The following is a 19,213-nucleotide window of genomic DNA, read 5'->3' on the forward strand; positions in this document are numbered from 1 at the left end:
CAAATTTTCCGTTTATTGCTTGAGAACACCATATTCGTCTGGCTTCAAATTTTCAGTGCTGATGTGTTGTATCCCGGGCAAGATTCTTGGGACTATTTGCCTGCCCTATATGCAATAATACAAATCCCATTCCAAATTTTCTTTCTGTGTGACAACTGTTAAAAGGCTCCTCTCATCGACATTGAAATTTTACTGTGTATCCTACTAAAACAGTTGGTATATTTAATGGAATGGATAGCTGCTGTACCACAACTATTCTTCTCAAAATGGTTTACAATTACTTTACATTATTACATTATTTTCCCATGACACTACCATAATATTTAAAGGGGGTGGACCGGTAAGCCAGCGGAAGGCCTCGGTCAGATGACCAAAAGCTCCAACAGCGGATCATCATCGAAGACCCGCGTCAGGAAACACTTGTCCTGTTTCCTGACGAACCTTACCTAACCTAACCCTTGACACTGGTGAGGGGTTCTTAACCCAAACTGGACTCGTCTTACTTTTTCTTGATTGGAATTTAAATGCCTACTATTCCAGAGGCGCGTTAAGCATTGTTCTTGACTTACATGTAGAAATTAGGAAAGGCATCATCAATCTTCAGTGGCGATCTTTAAACTTTTAGTCCTGATGTGTTTTCCTCAGAGGAAGCAATCTGTTGAGGTAGGTTAGTAGAACTGAGGTTAAGGTTAGTAGAACTGAGGTTAAGGTTAGTAGAACTGAGGTTAAGGTTAGTAGAACTGAGGTCAAGGTTAGTAGAAGGTTCCGATTTTATTAATAAAATTAGTTTGTGAGATAATTTACTTTTTCGGTTCCCCTCATTTAAATTAATATTATGTACTTTTATATATGGCTATAACAGCCGTGTGACGAAGAATGTCGTCAAAATACCGTAAACCAGCGTATAAATGTACGTAAAAATACATATATATGTGTATGTTTGTGCGCTTGTTAGTCTTTCAATGTCATATGAAAATGACCAATAAATAAATAAAAATGAAAACAGTGTAATATTTAATACAGTTTTGATGGAGGTGGAAAAGTTCTTCAACACTTGGACATTCATCTACATAAAATAAAACACTTACAAATACTTTTAAACTGATAAATAAACAAGAAAATCTCGTACTTAGACTAAATTCATACTGTAATATAAAAGGATTTCCAAAATTTACGTTAATTAGCCTCTCGGAGGTGGCGGAACTGTGAGGCCGCTTGGTGGCGTCTAGCTGACCTACGGTCGCGGCTGTCTTGGTGGGTGTAATTACTGGACGCAGTTTTCTGTGTGTGTCACCTCCAGTAATTCCACCCACCTGGACAGTCTCTACCGTAGACCAGCTAGACAAGACCAAGTTTCCATGCAGCGAGGTCACTGAAGGTGGCAACCGCTGACTCTGGGGAAGTGGGGAAGGGAGTCCACCTGAGGTGACATAAGTGGACTCCTGGAGACACTGATCCGGGGAAGGCACCGCTGACTCTGGGGAAGTGGGGAAGGGAGTCCACTCAGGTGACACAAGTAGACTCCTGGAGACACTGATCCGGGGAAGGCACCGCCGACCTTAGGTAAGTGGGGAAGGGAAGACATTCGGAGCGAGCGGATGGATTCCTGGATTCATAAACTTGGGGAAGGTTGTGGTTGAGGCTGACCTTGTGTAAGTGGGGAAGGGGAGACATCCGGAGCGAGCGGATGGATTCCTGGATACATGAACCTGGGGAAGGCATGAATACGTGAAGTTGAGGCTGACCTTGGGTAAGTGGGGAAGGGGAGACATCCGGAGCGAACGGATGGATTCCTGGATACATGATCGTAAGGAAAGCAAGAATACCACTGACTCAGAGGAAGTGGGGAAGGGAGTCCACTCAGGTGACACAAGTGGACTCCTGGAGACACTGATCCGGGGAAGGAAGTTGAGGCTGACCTTGGGTAAGTGGGGAAAAAAAGATATCCGGCGGTAGACAGAAGGATTCCTGGATACATGATCCTGGGGAAGGCATGAATACATGCAGTTGAGGCTGACCTTGGGTAAGTGGGGAAGGGGAGACATCCGGCGGTAGACGGATGGATTCCTGGATACATGAACCTGGGGAAGGCAAGAATACATGAAGTTGAGGCTGACCTTGGGAAAGTGGGGAAGGGGAGACATCCGGCGGTAGACGGATGGATTCCTGGATACATGATCGTAAGGAAAGCAAGAATACCGCTGACTCAGAGGAAGTGGGGAAGGGAGTCCACTCAGGTGACACAAGTGGACTCCTGGAGACACTGATCCGGGGAAGGCACCGCCGACCTTAGGTAAGTGGGGAAGGGAAGACATCCGGGAGCGAGCGGATGGATTCCTGGATTCATAAACTTGGGGAAGGTTGTGGTTGAGGCTGACCTTGTGTAAGTGGGGAAGGGGAGACATCCGGCGGTAGACGGATGGATTCCTGGATACATGAACCTGGGGAAGGCAAGAATACATGCAGTTGAGGCTGACCTTGGGTAAGTGGGGAAGGGGAGACATCCGGAGCGAGCAGATGGATTCCTGGATACATGAACCTGGGGAAGGCATGAATACATGAAGTTGAGGCTGACCTTGGGTAAGTGGGGAAGGGGAGACATCCGGAGCGAGCGGATGGATTCCTGGATACATGATCCTAAGGAAAGCAAGAATACCGCTGACTCAGAGGAAGTGGGGAAGGGAGTCCACTCAGGTGACACAAGCAGACTCCTGGAGACACTGATACGGGGAAGGCACCGCCGACCTTAGGTAAGTGGGGAAGGGAAGACATCCGGGAGCGAACGGATGGATTCCTGGATTCATGAACTTGGGGAAGGTTGTGGTTGAGGCTGACCTTGGGTAAGTGGGGAAGGGAAGACATCCGGGAGCGAACGGATGGATTCCTGGACACATGAACCTGGTGAAGGCTGAGGCTGGAAGGCAGAGAGAGAGAGAGAGAGAGAGGCGAGGCTGACCTTAGGGAAATGAGAAAGGGGAGACATCCGGGGGCCCACGGATGGATTCCTGGACACATGAACCTGGGGAAGGCGAGGGGGGGGACCTTAAAGACGAACCACTGGCCTCCACGTGGCAAGGTCTGGTAACACTGGCCTGCACGTGGCAAGGTCTGGTAACTCAGAGATAACTCTGAGGCTGACAGTGGTCGCAAATAATTTTATTGTTATTATTATTATTACAATTCATAATTCAAGATTTGGATTCATGATTTGGATTCAAAAGCGTCGACCTCAACAGTAGCTATTGTGGTCTTATTCCCACTCCAGCCTCCCTGACAGTAGCCACGGTGATGTTATTCCCACTCCAGCGTCCCTGACAGTAGCCACGGTGGCGTTATTCCCACTCCAGCCTCCCTGACAGTAGCCACGGTGATGTTATTCCCACTCCAGCCTCCCTGACAGTAGCCACGGTGATGTTATTCCCACTCCAGCGTCCCTGACAGTAGCCACGGTGGCGTTATTCCCACTCCAGCCTCCCTGACAGTAGCCACGGTGATGTTATTCCCACTCCAGCCTCCCTGACAGTAGCCACGGTGATGTTATTCCCACTCCAGCCTCCCTGACAGTAGCCACGGTGGTGTTATTCCCACTCCAGCCTCCCTGACAGTAGCCACGGTGATGTTATTCCCACTCCAGCGTCCCTGACAGTAGCCACGGTGGCGTTATTCCCACTCCAGCCTCCCTGACAGTAGCCACGGTGATGTTATTCCCACTCCAGCTTCCCTGACAGTAGCCACGGTGGTGTTATTCCCACTCCAGTTTCCCTGACAGTAACCACGGTGATGTTATTCCCACTCCTCCCTCCCTGACAGTAGCCACTGTGATGTTATTCCCATTCCAGTTTCCCTGACAGTAACCACGGTGATGTTATTCCCACTCCAGCCTCCCTGACAGTAGCCAGGGTGATGTTACTGAGTTGTACTCTTCTGTGTTACTGTACTGTACTCTTCTGTGTTTCTTTGCTTACTCTTCTGTTATTGTACTCTTCTGTGTTACTGTACTGATCTTCTGTGTTACTACTGTACTGATCTTCTGTGGTACTGTACTGTACTGATCTTTTGTGTTATTTTACTGATCTTTTGTGTTACTGTACTGATGTGTGTTACTGTGCTGTACTGTTCTTGTATGTTACTGTACTGATCTTGTGTTACTTTACTGTGACAAGTGTTGAAGACTGAGCACATCTGTTTCTAACTCTCAGTCAGTTAGTATATATTTTGATAGAATTACCGACAATATGTAAAGTAAAAGGACACAAGTGCAACTAATGTGACATTTTATTGTTTCGCTCTCCAGGAGCTTTGTCAAGCCGTTACAAACAGTACATGGACACAGATGGTATATATAGGCTTAGAGTGAGGTGTGATCATTCAAAACAATTATAGATTTCCATATTACTCTCGGCAGGACGGTAGTCCTTCTCTGGGCGCTTCCTGTTTACCAACCTACTTCCTATGTATACTACAGAAATCATTAATCACTTCATTAACGATTTTTTTTCGCGTATCCTTTAGGATCTATTTATTCTCTATGTATAACTGTGGCGTCTTTTTTTTGTGTTGCAGATTCTGACAAATTTTCCTTATTTATACATTCATATTTTTCTGACTTTAAATATCATGACCATGACTCCATTTTTCTATTAGCCAATCTTGGAAGTATGGTGTGTGTGTGTGTGTGTGTGTGTGTGTGTGTGTGTGTGTGTGTGTGTGTGTGTGTGTGTGTGTGTGTGTGTGTGTGTGTGTGTGTTTATCATACCTCTTAAAGCTATGCATGGCTCCTCTCACCACTACCTCACCTTCTAGAGAACATCCTGTCTGTCCACCTTGTCGATTCTTCTCAGAATTTTATACTTCGTTATCACGTCCTCCCCTGTCCCTCCTGTCCTCCAGTGTCGTCAGGTCGAGTTCTCTTAACCACTCCTCGTAAGACATACCCGTTAACTCGGCGACTAGTTTCGTTGCGAACCTTTCCATTTTCTCTAGTTTCCTGACGTGTTTGTCAAGGTGAGAGTTCCAAACTAGAGCTGCATAGTCCAATATAGGCCTGATATATGCGGCATACAGGGTCAGGAACGACTCCTTACTGAGATCTAGGAATGCTGTTCTTAAGTTCTCTAGTCGCCCATATGCTGCAGCAGTTATTTGCTTGGTGTGCGCCTTAGGAGATGTGATCGGTATTATATAAACACCAAGATCCTTTTCCTTGAGTGAGGTTTTTAGTTTTTGGTCCCCCTTATTCATTATACCATCAGCGTTGGTGTATCATACCTTCAGTTTCCTCTCCAACTCTGTATTCTGTGGGGTTTGTGAGTTGGGGGGATCCTGGCAGGGAGCCATGTGTGTGTGTGTGTGTATGTGTGTGTGTGTGTGTGTGTGTGTGTGTGTGTGTGTGTGTGTGTGTGTGTGTGTGTGTGTGTGTGTGTGTGTGTGCGTACTCACCTAATTGTCGTCACCTAAATTAGGTTGCAGGGGATTAATCTCTTCTCCTGGCTCCACCTCTCTGCAAACCGCTAATGGTTTCAACGCGCTCCTGGCTACGTGTACTCTTATCATACCTTTAAGGTCGTAATTCGATTTTCTTTTTACCACTTTCCTGTCTAAGTCGTTCTACTTCCTGACCACTCTAAGGTTAAAGAAGTATTTCCTGATATCCCTGTTACTTATATGTGCTTGTAACTTCCAGCTGTGACCTTGTGTACCTGACATCTGCCTCTCACACTGAGTCTCCCTGTCCACACTCAGTTCCTCTTCTACACGTCTAAATCATATTTTCGTCCATTTGTTCTCTAGTGTTCTCAAGTTTTACTCTTCAAACCTGTCCTCGTAGTTCATACCCCACACTTCTGGGACTAGCTTTATTGCAAACCTTTGCACTTTTTCCAGCTTTACATGCTTTAACAGATGTGGGTTTTGTACTAGCACCGAATACTCCAAGTTCGCTTTGGCAAATAGCATGTGTAAGGTCCTAAATGCTTGCTTGTTGAAGCTCCTGAACACATCCTTTAAATTTGCCAGCCTCGCGTTTCCTGCAACGGTTATTGTAGGTTGATGTGTATCTCGGGCGAAATGCTCGTACCTACAGTATGCTCTCCCTCATAACCTTCACTTTCAGGAAGGTTTGTATCATTTATTCCCCCTAGCTTTTATACTGATTTGGGACCTATCTTTCCTTCTTGTGTATGTGTGTGTGTGTGTGTGTGTGTGTGTGTGTGTGTGTGTGTGTGTGTGTGTGTGTGTGTGTGTGTGTGTGTGTGTGTGTGTGTGTGTGTAGAAGAGTGCTGTCTGCGGATCTGAGTACATACAGTAGAAGCGTGTGTGCTCTGTGTTTAGCCCTGCTTCTGCTATGAATCTTCCTTTGTGTCTATGATTGCATTTATGTCTTTGATTGTTTTTACACACTGTTGTGTACTGTCTCGTATGCTTTTGGAGTTGTGAAACACCTACGGATACATTTACACACTGCCTTTGTAGCAAGAAAAACTTTCACCTAACAGTTACTCTATTGTCGGGGTCGCAGCCAGTCAGCCTAACCTGTTGCCTCGTTCACAAAGGAATGATAGAGTGATCACTCACAGGTAGCTAAAGGCACACACACTATAAAAAGATGACAGCTAACCATATTGCACTACATTAAGTGAGCATAATACGTCTGGAGGGAAGTACATTTCAGAAGCTTAGATTCCTGCAGTCATTCCTCAGAACTAAAAATTATGATCGGCATTCATTGTAGATGACGCCTACACTGTATTATCCACTCTTCTCAAACTGTTGACAAGCAATATTAACTTTCACTCTGCATGTTATTCCAATTATTTCATAAATTTTGATATTACTCTTGTCCACATGATTAACTGGTATAAAGCAGTTACTCCAGACAACACCCAATACCCGCCAGTCTACGCCCACACCAACTACTGCTACATTCGAAAAGAAACTCTTGACGTCACCTCATTCCACTGCCTTTGGTTACCTCGTCTTACGTTTGTGTGATGACTTTTGAACGTTGTCACGCGCTATTACTGCCGAGTCGCTCTAGCACCGTCCTAGTGACACGAAAAGTTCGGACAACGCTTTAAGCTGTGGTGCCAAAGCATCACGATATAAGTGTGTCACTGTGTGCTTGAAACTGCAGGAGCAGAGCTATGCTCGTCGTTTCCCTTCAATAATCTGTTCCTTATATATATATATATATATATATATATATATATATATATATATATATATATATATATATATATATATATATATATATATATATATATATATGTATTTTTTTTTAATTTTCACAGGAAAAATTTTGCTTTCCGCTTTTTACACAATTTGCAGCGGTTATCCTTGTTGCAGCTACTAGGAAATCTTCTTTATCAAATCTTTACAAGACCTTGTAAATTGGTATCATGTTTCCTCTCGACCTCTTATCAACAAACATGGGAAAATTTAATGTTTTAATTCGTTCATCATAGTTCATACTGCTCAAATCTGACAGCCATTATGTAATCCTTCTTTAAACGTTTTTTTTTTAACTCATTTGTGTATTTCCTAAGGTGTGCTCAACAGACAACCGCTGCATATTACAATTTTGGTCTAACATAAATTATGTTCAACTTTAACATTTTGCTCTCCATATATTTGAAAACCATTGCATAGTTTGACAGTGTGGAATAATGCAACACGGATATAACTCCTAAATTCCTTTCTCTATCTCATACTTTCTGCATTTTGCCTTTCAGGCTATATTCTTCTGGTGGCGTCCTTTCACTTTCTGCCATTTCTATTACATGGAATTTATCTACATCAAATTCCACGTGTTCAAATTATCCAGATCCTGTTGTAAGGATTTACATTGATTTGTCATCATTAATCTTACATTTTTGTAGCCTCTGGAAACATATTTATTCATTTCTTATTCCTTCTGGTAAATCACTTATATATGTTAGAATCACTATTAGTCATTTTTCCTTTTATAACTGTATGCATTTTCCTCTTAAAGGAGGCTGCGATTTTTTTAGGAGCGATAAAAAAGGAAAATTTAAAAATTATGGAAAAAATGTTTTCCTATCGAAAAATAGTGCATAATTCTGACAGCACGTTGATGTAATTAGCTTGTTTCTATGATATTTCTAAGTATGTGTTTCCAAAAAATGTATTTTTTTTTTGTTCTTGCTGTCATCAAAAAGACATGATGGCAATTCGTGTTTTTTATCCCCTAAAAAATTACGATTTTTAGGATTGTTTCATTCTAAATACACTACATTGTAACTTCTCTGAGGACTCCATTCAAATTCAGGAAGAGATAAGAACTCAGTCACCTGAGGGCTGTCAACATGTATTGAGGCGAGCAACTTACTGAAATGTGGCGCGCCATGACCGTAGAGTTTTTACAGAAAACATAATGTATGTGTAACTCGGGAATAAGATATTGACAATATTTTCCATTATTAAAGAAAAGTGTTTATAGGAGTGTAACGATTTTTGCACACATTATTGAGTAATGATGGTTCTACTAGCACGTAAAGGCGATTTGCGATATTTTTTGCCGCTTTGTTTTTAGTGATTTTTTTTCTCCCCCCCTCCAAAAAAAAAAAAATCTTAAAAAATAATAAAACTCAATATTTTTTATTATGCAATCTATTGACATTTTGCTCAAACGGGGTTAGTACCATGATTATCTAGACCTTATCTTTCATCTGATGCCAACTTGATCAATATACATCTTACCAATATTGTAGAAAAAGGAGTGTTTTATGCCCTATAGAATAGGGCACTATTTATTTTTTTCTGTCTTTTATGGCGAAAAGTCACTACAAACAGTTTGTTGGTTTCAAATGCTGCTTAAATCACTGTAAAAAATTCATTGAAATTGGACCAAAATTATAAAAAAATGATTTCTCTAGCACCCTCCTAAAAGTCTTTCATCCATTGTGATTATTTATCTTTAACTCCATCAATATTTTTTAGTTTCCAAATAATTATTTCATGGGGAACCCTATCAAAACTTTTCTAAATGTCAGGGTAAATGCAATCTGCCCATCCATTTCTTTCTTGCACAACTTTTGTAATTCTCTCATAATAACTTAGCAAATTTGATAAACATGAAAGTGCAGACGCTAAATCAACTTGTTTACCTTTTAGGAAGCTATAATTCTCTGTGTGAATGTGATAGTATTATACTCTCATGCTTTCTTTCAATAAATTTACAACAACAACAACTATCAATGAAACCAGTCTTTACTTTATAGGGTGTTCCATGTCACTTTTTGAAAGCATAAACAAGATACGTGCTGTTTTCTATGCTTCTATATTGGGAAACCTATTCCACGAAACGTTTCATAGTTTATAAGCTTTACGAGCCCTTAACACACAGTTAGCAACTGTACATAATAATTATTTACCTTTCTAGGAAGGTTTACGTAGTTACAAACGGTAGTAACTAACCATTGATAATATTAACACAGTTTTAGATCCTAAAATAGGTAGGATTAGATTTAATGTACTATTAGTTAGAGAGCTAGCTATTCAAATTCGAATAAAATCAGTTAACAAACGCTAACTCGTCAGTTACATCTCAGAGGACATCGAGAGAAGGCGTGACTTAAGATTAGCCAGAAAACCGGAATTTACTCATTTGGACTGGGGAACGACAAGACTAAAGAAGCTTCTTCAGGTACCTAGGGTACTTTTATCCAGGCCAGCCCAGCGAACTAGACTTTCGTTTCCTGTCAGCATAATTGGCCAATCTTTCTGCAGAAACGCGGGTTGAGTATGTTCGCGGGGTGATCTAAGTGGATGAGCACCGGAAGTCCATCATGAATGAGGTACTGAGAGTTAAGGAAGCGTAATACTTCGTCATTTCAAGTGAGCTGACATTGCTTTTCTACAGTTAGGAATGTCACTTCACAGTTATGCGGATTTTTTTTGCATGAGACACTGGTGTGCCTGAGATATTAACTCGGGTAGTCTGTATCAACAGCTTTTGCTAAATCTGCAGCGCATAAGAAAACAGTTCGCACAAAAATGCACATATGTTGATTGCTGAATTGAACTCCTAAAAAGTGGATAACATGACTTATCCGCACATTTTTGAGACTCAAGGTACTATCCAGTCAGGTGTTAGTTTTTTCTTATTAGACCTATTAAAAATTTCTTTACTTTCTCTTCATATTTCACTATTCTGTAATTCAGCTGTCTCTATATTTTTATATATGTATATTTACATACGTGCATATGTGCATCGATATGCGTAAGTTTGGAGTGTTTACATATTTGTAGTTCCAGGAACTGAACACCATTGTTGTTTCCTCTTCAGTATTTAGTTTGATATGTACATATGTATATAAAATTTAAGGTTATAATAAATTCTACCTATTAATGATCTGCATTCGAGGAATCTTCTACAATATTTAATAAGAAATATTTTAATTACACTCTTGCCAAGACTTTTATAATTTTACGAATTTTGATTAACTGTTAATGATTCAGAGAAAGCTCTATTTATCTACTGTGCGTATTTATCTAATGCGCGTATATTTTTTACTTCTCGTGTCAACCAGAGAAACGTATATTTACTATATACAGTCTTTCTTATACTTCATGTATTTTAAGTAGTATTTTCACCAACTGGTGAAAATACAACCGGGTATTTTCACCAACTGGAAAATACCCGGACCAGGACAACACCGGGGGACCAAAGTCAGTCAGTCAGGTTGTACGAAATATGGCTGTGGTTATTTGAGGAAGACCCAAGCTTAATTCTTCATAAAAATAATTATGAGCTTATCATCGATGCTTTCACAGGGTCTAGTGGAATGTTAGGACATGTTTTCGGGTACAAACCTTGCATGAAACCTGATTAATCACCTACTGGAGGGTAATGGTGCCATGAAAAACATTCTTCCTGGTTGGACAATGGCTAGACAACGTATTTTTCATGTTCTTTAAAGTTTTCATTGTGTATTAACGTTTCATGTAAAAATTATGTACTTTTGTAATTGTAATTACATAAAACATATGTTTACGTAAATAGTGAAATAATATTATTATTTACAGTACTAAAATTAAACGCATAGAATGGAGTTAATAACGTACTATAAATTTATTTATTGCTGGTGTAATGTGCAAGACAATGCCGTTGTGATTTACTGAGGGTTTATGGGAGAACAATGATCCACAGAGTCCTACCCATCCCTCCATCCATCCCCATCTCTCTCTCTCTAACTCTCTCTCTTTCTGTCTCTGCCTGTCTCTCTCTCTCTCTCTCTCTCTCTCTCTCTCACACACACACACACACATATTGGCTGTACGCATACATTCACCTATGCATTCTTAATTAAGACTGCCGGTAAGTGATGTTAGAGCCATGTCATATCTATTAGAGTTGCTGCTGTGTGCCAGTACACAGGTTCAAGAGCGTTTGGGGCAAATTGCGTTTGTTACTGGGATGCTGGTATAACATTTCCATCCCTTACCATATTTGTGTTTGGATTCTTAGAGCATCCCTGATGATACTTTATATCTTTCTTTGAAGTTATGTTTATGTTTTAAGCCAGAATAAGTCAACAGGAGCAACTATGATGTGTTAATATGTGTACTTTGTAAATGGTGTTATTATTAATATTTTGATTAATTTTACCTTCTACGTTGTATCTCTGAGAACTTCACTGAAAAGATGTATCTAATTATTACTCAATGAGTTATACTTTGACCTAGCAAAGCCACAAGTAGTGATCTGTCTGCTAGAAACGTTTTACACCATATGCAAGAGATTTGTTTACCATAGACTTAGTTATTTTATGTTTTCAATCCCCCCATAATTAGTTACAAAATCCAAGATGAAAAAAATAAATAGTAGGAAATATATATTATTAAAGGATAACAAAATTACCATAAACTTTCAAAGCAATGAAATTGATGATAAATTCATAATCATGACATAGAAATCATACACGAGACAAAATATGAGAAATGGAATAAACGCAATAAATCAAAGTTAAACAACGGAAAACAACATGAAAAAATCTTATTCTCAGGAGAATCTCTTTGAAGGGTGAGGGAAGGGAATGTCTTTTAGCTTGACGAAGGAGTTCTTTGATCCTAGGAATTAGATTTCTTGTCTCTTCGGATCTAATCTAAACATCCCTCATCTCGTCCGTTCCTCTCACCATTCGGTCTCATGCTTTGAAATATTTCCAGCTTGTGAATGTCATCTCCTAGGTAGTGGGGTAAGGGATCGTTATCGGTGGTAGTGCAGTTTGCTTTAGGAATTAGAATGAAAGCGAGGCTGCTCTCTTAGGCCTCGGTGGGCGACCTCGCATGTCTTTTTATGACGGAAGTATTCTTGGAGGCTGCCTATCGTCTCCTGGAGGTGGCAGCCAAAGGTTTCGACTCCCGGCGTTTCTGGTAATTCGCCTTGTTGGCTGAGCCCTCTCATTCGGGAGCTATCATTCTGGTGTACTGGGTAGGATGAAAGGTGGTTTCCATGCCGTATCAGCACTATTGGCCAGATCGAGGGTATTCTTGGACAAGAAGTAGGATATACGATTTCTTTTCGCTTTACAGTTGCTTCATATAATAAAGTTACACGGTGCAGTATGGAATACAATGTAAAACGAAAAGATATCTTATTACCACTAGAAAAGGTTCGTCATTATTGGATTGTAATGAGACAAGTATATAAAGAAGCCCAGCATCCACAGGTCCATGTGCGCTTCCCCGCAGTCACCTGTTTGTCCAACACTGATGAAATCCTCGTCTCTGACGTTCCTCCCCCTTCTCCCATTCTTATTACCACGTCCTCTTCGATTTCCCTTGTTTATCCACCATCTTTTAGGCTGGGCTCTTCACTTGTCCTCAAAAACCTCAAGGGGGGAAGGGCCCTTTTTTTTTTTTTTTTCCTTTGCTCGATTTCGTTGATTTTTTTTACCAGAGACTTTAGGCATATTGAACCTCATGTGGTTAAAGTTGCATCTAGAGATCGTCCAAAAAATAAAGTTATAAAAAATAAAAATGTGAAAAATTGGACATGGCAACACTCATAGCAAAAAAAAAATCAATATTGGCAATCTCGAAATCATTGGTGATAATCACAAATGATATAGTAATGCCAAATTGACCATCTAACATTTTTAAATAATGTATTATTATTATTATAATCAAGGGGGAAGCGCTAAACCCGGAGGATTATACAGCGCCTGGGGGGGGATGTGGAAGGCATTCAGGCTTAATTCGGGGAACTGGAGCACAGATTCAATTCCCTAAATCAAGAGCCCCTCACCAACATCAAGGAACCTTCCTTGAGGGGTTAAATAATGTAATAACATGTTTTATGGTACCCAAAAAAAATATTATTATGTCTTGACTTGATTTTAATTTTTTTTTTGCACTTTACATCAATTTATGCAAAACTGAAGGTATTATTACCCAAGACAACTCCATTACAAAGTCAAACAGGCTCCCCTGAATAACTTTTGTAAAATTCAGAATGATCGGTTCATAAATAATGGTTTTACCTCAGAAAAATACAAATAAATGCACTTTTGAAAAAAATCAACAAATACATTGAACATTACTATACAGTGGGTAAAAATACTCATAGTGCCTTTATACGTTTATTGAGAGTAGAACTGGTTATATAGACATTATTCCTGAAGTTCCATGAAGATCCCTTTATCCTGAAGTTCTCTGGTGGCCGGCCAATCATAACAATCCATCCCAATCAATCTGAAAAGAAAGAAATGAATTCTCAAAATCCTATTCCCAGTGATTATTCCCAGTGATTATGTACAGATACATGTAATTGCGTCCATATATGATATTTATACACATAACAATATAAAAATATACCAAAAAAACACTAATAATTACGTACCTTTGACTGGATGTTGGTGGACACATGATTATCTAATGTCCTCCAGGCTCGTAGGACGTGTCCACCTCCCTTTTCCTCTTCTTTCCACCTCGGTTCCGTTTTTCCCTCATGTGCTTCTCCATTAATTCAAGTTGTGCTTGAGTCACTGCTGAACGTCCGTAGCCCAGTGCTATGTCCAGACAGCTCCTCACATATCCACTATTGTAGTCAGCAACAGCATGGCTGACTGCGAAATCAGCATGCCTCTTGGTTTGATATTTGGCTTTATTGCTGTAAGACCATATGCGGTGATGCACTTTCATTAGAGTTTTGCGTTCTGCCTTTTATACAACGCTGCATCATTTCATCTGATGTTAGGTCTTTGTAGACATTATGCACCTCCTCCATGTATGCAAGTTCAAGTTGGAAGTGCACTTTCCTCTTGGTGTGAGATGGTGGGGGAAGGTTTGCTGCTACTGCTTTCTGGTAGAAACACCAGGATTTATCACCTGTTGGGCAAAGGTGATGCTCCTATATTTTGTCTTCCTTGTTTCTGAACATGAAATATCCAATAGTTCAGTAGCAGTGAACAAGGACAGGTCTTGAGAGGAGGGTGGTGGTACTAGCATCGTGGCGGCGTCACCAACCACAGCAGCTGCTGCCGCTGCTCTCTTTGCTTGTTTAGCCCTTATCATTGCTTCTATGTTCCTTCTCCTCTTCCTGCTAATGTTATAGGCAAACTGTTTCTTCTTTGCAGGCATTGTGTACCAAAAATGTATACAATGAAAGGCGAAAAGTAACGTCCCAAGGGTAGTCAGCTGTCAGACAAAGTGACACACCCCCTCTCTCTTCAGACTTCCAGTTGGCACTGACTTGATATGGTGTGAGCAGCTCCTTCTCACAGCTAACCTGATGGTTGCCAGTTACTATTTAGAAGATCTAGCTCAAAAATACACCAAAAAAAAGGAAAAAAATACCTGTGATACTGTTTTATGAAGCGAGTCGCGCTGGAGCACGTGGTATTGTTATGACGTTAGCTGGGCCGCGCTGATGACGTAGTTACCAGTGTTATAATTACGATAGCTTTTTATGTAATTATCGTACAGAGACGAGACGCACACCAAAATGTTGCCAGATCTTTGCTCTATTTTTCGGTAAGATTAACTCATTTTTCATATTTTTCGATTTTTTGGTGTATCTAGGCTCAGACTTGGCGGTCTCCCCCCTCAAAGCCCCAAGACTTCTCCAGTCGCCAAAACTCCCTACCAGTCTACTTTTTTTTTTTTTTTTTTTTTTATTCGCCGGTATTCTCCCGGCCCGGGTCTTTTCCAAGTAGTGGTGACCCGGCCTTGGCTCCCTATCTGGGGAGTGTCTCGAGACTAAAGTCTCCCATGGGAGGAGGTACAGTACCTCCTCATCTTTGGGACCAAGTGTCCCCAGGCCTAGCCACATTCCCCGCCCTCACGGGGCTCGTAGGGAGAAGCTAGGCCTCTGGTCTGCCATCTACCCCGCCTCAAAGGGGCTCGTGGGGATGGCAGTCTTATGAGCTGCAGATGGTAGCAAGCTCAGGCCTCTCTTGACCTTACCAGTCTACTGTTGCCCCCATACTTAACCTTGCCTAAGTTGGTGTCTCGCGCCTTGCCTTCTCCTGTGTCTGTGATAGTTGCGGTAAACAATCCAACCCGCACATTCTCCCATTATCCCATCCTTGTACCCACCCAGATTCCTTCCTCCCAGGATATCACTACCCCTTTTATGTTCCCACCTATTTTGGTAGCTGCCAATGTCTACTCTCTACATCTTCTACGCCTCTTGCATCATGCTTCGGCTATTATCATGAAGTCAAAACCTGCATTGGACACCGACCCACCTCCTCCTGCACCTGTTCGTGCACCTGCCCCTGTCCAACCTCTTTTTTCTATGGTTATCCACAAATCGCGTATTTTTAACTTACCGCTATTTTTACACATCAGCTTTTCTAACCGTTCTAGTCCAAAGCCACCGTGTGCTTTCTGTTACCGTTGTCTTATTAGTTACTGATAATGCTTTATTGCAGTGGAATATCAGATGCTGTGGAGAGAAATCGATGGCAGCTGCAAATGTTCCTCATCTAGTTCCCCTGTTTGTATCTGCTTGCAAAAACCGAAATTACATTCCACAGTTGGCCTTCCTATCTTTGACTTTTATTGCAGGCATTTAATCCTTTTCACAACGAGACATTTAATGAGAATGAACATCTTATGCAAAATGATATTCCTTATTCTCGGCTTTTTGTTTTAACTTATACATCGGTAAAGTTGTACTCAGTCTGCTCTTTGTATCTTTGCACGTCACGCTCTTCATCCATCCCTAAATTCCTTCTGCAATTCCTTACCTCCGCCACGTCTTTTATTAAATAAATTTAATGCTTATCATATTTCCTGGGAGGGTCTCGCTGCGACTCTCATGATATGCTCGGTGTTATACTCACCCCCAGATCTTTTTCCTTGAGTGAGGTTTGCAGTCTTTGGCCATCTAAACTATATTGTGTCTGCGGTCTTCTTTGCCCTTCCCCAATCTTCATGACTTTGCATTTGGCAGGGTTAAACTCAAGGAGCCAGTTTCTGGACCAGGCTTGTAGCCTGTCCAGGTCTCTTTGTAGTCCTGCCTGATCCTCATCCGATTTGATTCTTCTCATTAACTTCACATCATCTGCAAACAAGGACACTTCTGAGTCTATCCCTTCCGTTATGTCGTTCACATATACCAAGAACAGCACAGGTCCTAGGACTGACCCCTGTGGAACCCCGCTTGTCACAAGCGCCCACTCTGACACCTCGTCACGTACCATGACTCGTTGTTGCCTCCCTGTCAGGTATTCTCTGATCCATTGCAGTGCCTTTCCTGTTATGTGTGCCTGATCTTCTAGCTTTTTCAGTAACCTCTTGTGAGGAACTGTGTCGAAGGCCTTTTTGCAGTCCAAAAAAATGCAGTCGATCCACCCCTCTCTCTCTTGTCTTACTTCTGTCACCTTGTCATAAAACTCTAGTAGGTTTGTGACACAGGATTTTCCTTCCCTGAAACCATGCTGGTTGTCAATTATACACTTGTTTCTTTCCAGGTGCTCCACCACTCTCCTCCTGATGATCTTCTCCATGACCTTGCATACTATACACGTTAGTGATAAAGGTCTGTAGTTTAGTGCCTCATGTCTGTCTCCCTTTTTAAAAATTGGGACTACATTTGCCATCTTCCATACCTCAGGGAGTTGTCCAGTTTCAAATGATGTGTTGAAGATCTTGTGTGTGTGTGTGTGTGTGTGTGTGTATGTGTGTGTGTATGTATGTGTGTGTGTGTGTATGTATGTCTGTGTGTGTACTCACCTATTTGTGGTTGCAGGGGTCGAGTCTTAGCTCCTGGCCCCGCCTCTTCACCGGTTGCTACTGGGCCCTCTCTCTCCCCGCTCCATGAGCTTTATCAAACCTCGTCTTAAAACTGTGTATGGTTCCTGCCTCCACTACGTCATTTTCTAGGCTATTCCACTGCCTTACAACTCTATGACTGAAGAAATACTTCCTACTATCTCTCTGACTCATTTGTGTCTTCAACTTCCAATTGTGGCCTCTTGTTTCTGTGTCCCCTCCCTGGAACATCCTGTCTTTGTCCACCTTGTCTATTCCACGCAGTATTTTATATGTCGTTATCATGTCTCCCCTGACCCTCCTGTCCTCCAGTGTCGTCAGGCCGATTTCCCTTAATCTTTCTTCATAGGACATTCCCCTTAGCTCTGGAACTAACCTTGTCGCAAACCTTTGTACTTTCTCTAGTTTCTTGACGTGCTTTATCAAGTGCGGGTTCCAAACAGGTGATGCATACTCCAGTATGGGCCTGACATACACGGTGTACAGTGTCTTGAATGATTCCTTACTAAGGTATCGGAATGCTGTTCTCAGGTTTGCCAGGCGTCCATATGCTGCAGCAGTTATCTGATTGATGTGTGCTTCCGTGGACATGCTCGGTGTTATACTCACCCCAAGATCTTTCTCATTGAGTGAGGTTTGCAGTCTTTGGCCACCTAGCCTATACTCTGTCTGTGGCCTTCTGTGCCCTTCCCCTATCTTCATGACTTTGCATTTGGCAGGATTAAATTCGAGAAGCCATTTGCTGGACCAGGTGTCCAGTCTGTCCAGGTCTCTTTGAAGTCCTGGACAGACTGGACACCTGGTCCAGCAAATGTGTGTGTGTGTGTGTGTGTGTGTGTGTGTGTGTGTGTGTGTGTGTGTGTGTGTGTATGTGTGTATGTGTGTGTGTGTGTGTTTGTGTGTGTGTACTCACCTAGTTGTGTGTGTGTGTGTGTGTGTGTGCTACACGTGTATGTGAGTAACCCTCACAGTCGTCATGAGTGTTAATTCTGATAATTTTAGTACACGTATAATACTATAATTTTAAAAGTATCGGCTGGTATTTGCCTCTTTTTTCAAGAGATACGGAGTTCAGATACCGCAAAAATGTCCTAGACCAGCCAATACCATTACCGATACTTTGGCACATCCCTGGTATCAATAGATGCAAATAGGGAAAAGGATGGAGATGGAGCCAACCGTGAGACGGAGATTTCATTTGGTCAACTGAATATATATCATCGGTGTTGTTGTGCTGTACGAACATGTTCAAGACTCGATTCCTTTCAGGAATAAATGATCTCAGATGAAGTGATGTTAAACCATACCCCCGGCCGGGATTGAACCCGCGGTCATAGAGTCTCAAAACTCCAGCCCGTCGCGTTAGTCACTAGACCAGCTAGCCACAATGAGATTCATCCTACTAGGTATATTTCTACACCATAGGAAGGTTAGCACAGGCACCACTGTGACCACAAATGCAAGTTTTTACAGACGAATCTCCAGCTAGCGTGGCCGTGACGAACTCTAGCTCAAGTCCCTTCACTGCCGTCAACATGACTCAAGAAATCGTAATGACACGATTGCAAACAAACCATACCCCGGCCGGGATTGAACACGCGGTCATAGAGTCTCAAAACTCCAGCCCGTGCTAACCTTCGTATGGTGTAGAAATATACCTAGTTTGATGAATCTTATTGTGGCTAGCTGGTCTAGTGGCTAACGCGACGGGCTGGAGTTTTGAGACTCTATGACCGCGGGTTCAATCCCGGCCGGGGGTATGGTTTATTTGGAATCGTGTCATTACGATTTCTTGAGTCATGAAGTGATGTTCATGAGAATGATACAGCCAGAGTGTAGTTGCTGTTTGTTGGCCGTCTTTGTCCCTGTATCTCTGTCGCTTTGTGAGTCTCCCTGCCACTCCCCCTCTGTCTGTCTGTCTGTCTCTCTCTCTCTCTCTCTCTCTCTCTCCTTCTCTCTCCTCTTCGCT

The 19,213-nt window shown here is 41.8% G+C and overlaps 1 long non-coding RNA gene across 1 annotated transcript; it reads right to left on the reverse strand.

The window, feature by feature from the left end:
* Positions 1-13,591: 13,591 nt before the first annotated feature.
* LOC138851812 (uncharacterized) lies at positions 13,592-14,810 on the reverse strand. The gene is made up of 2 exons (XR_011391422.1): positions 13,865-14,810; positions 13,592-13,716 (listed from the first exon to the last, which is right to left on the reverse strand). It is a non-coding gene; the product is annotated as an uncharacterized lncRNA (long non-coding RNA).
* Between the last annotated feature and the right edge of the window lie 4,403 nt (positions 14,811-19,213).

The sequence above is a fragment of the Cherax quadricarinatus genome, unplaced genomic scaffold, assembly GCF_038502225.1.
Source record: "Cherax quadricarinatus isolate ZL_2023a unplaced genomic scaffold, ASM3850222v1 Contig2231, whole genome shotgun sequence".
Lineage (NCBI taxonomy): Eukaryota > Metazoa > Arthropoda > Malacostraca > Decapoda > Parastacidae > Cherax > Cherax quadricarinatus.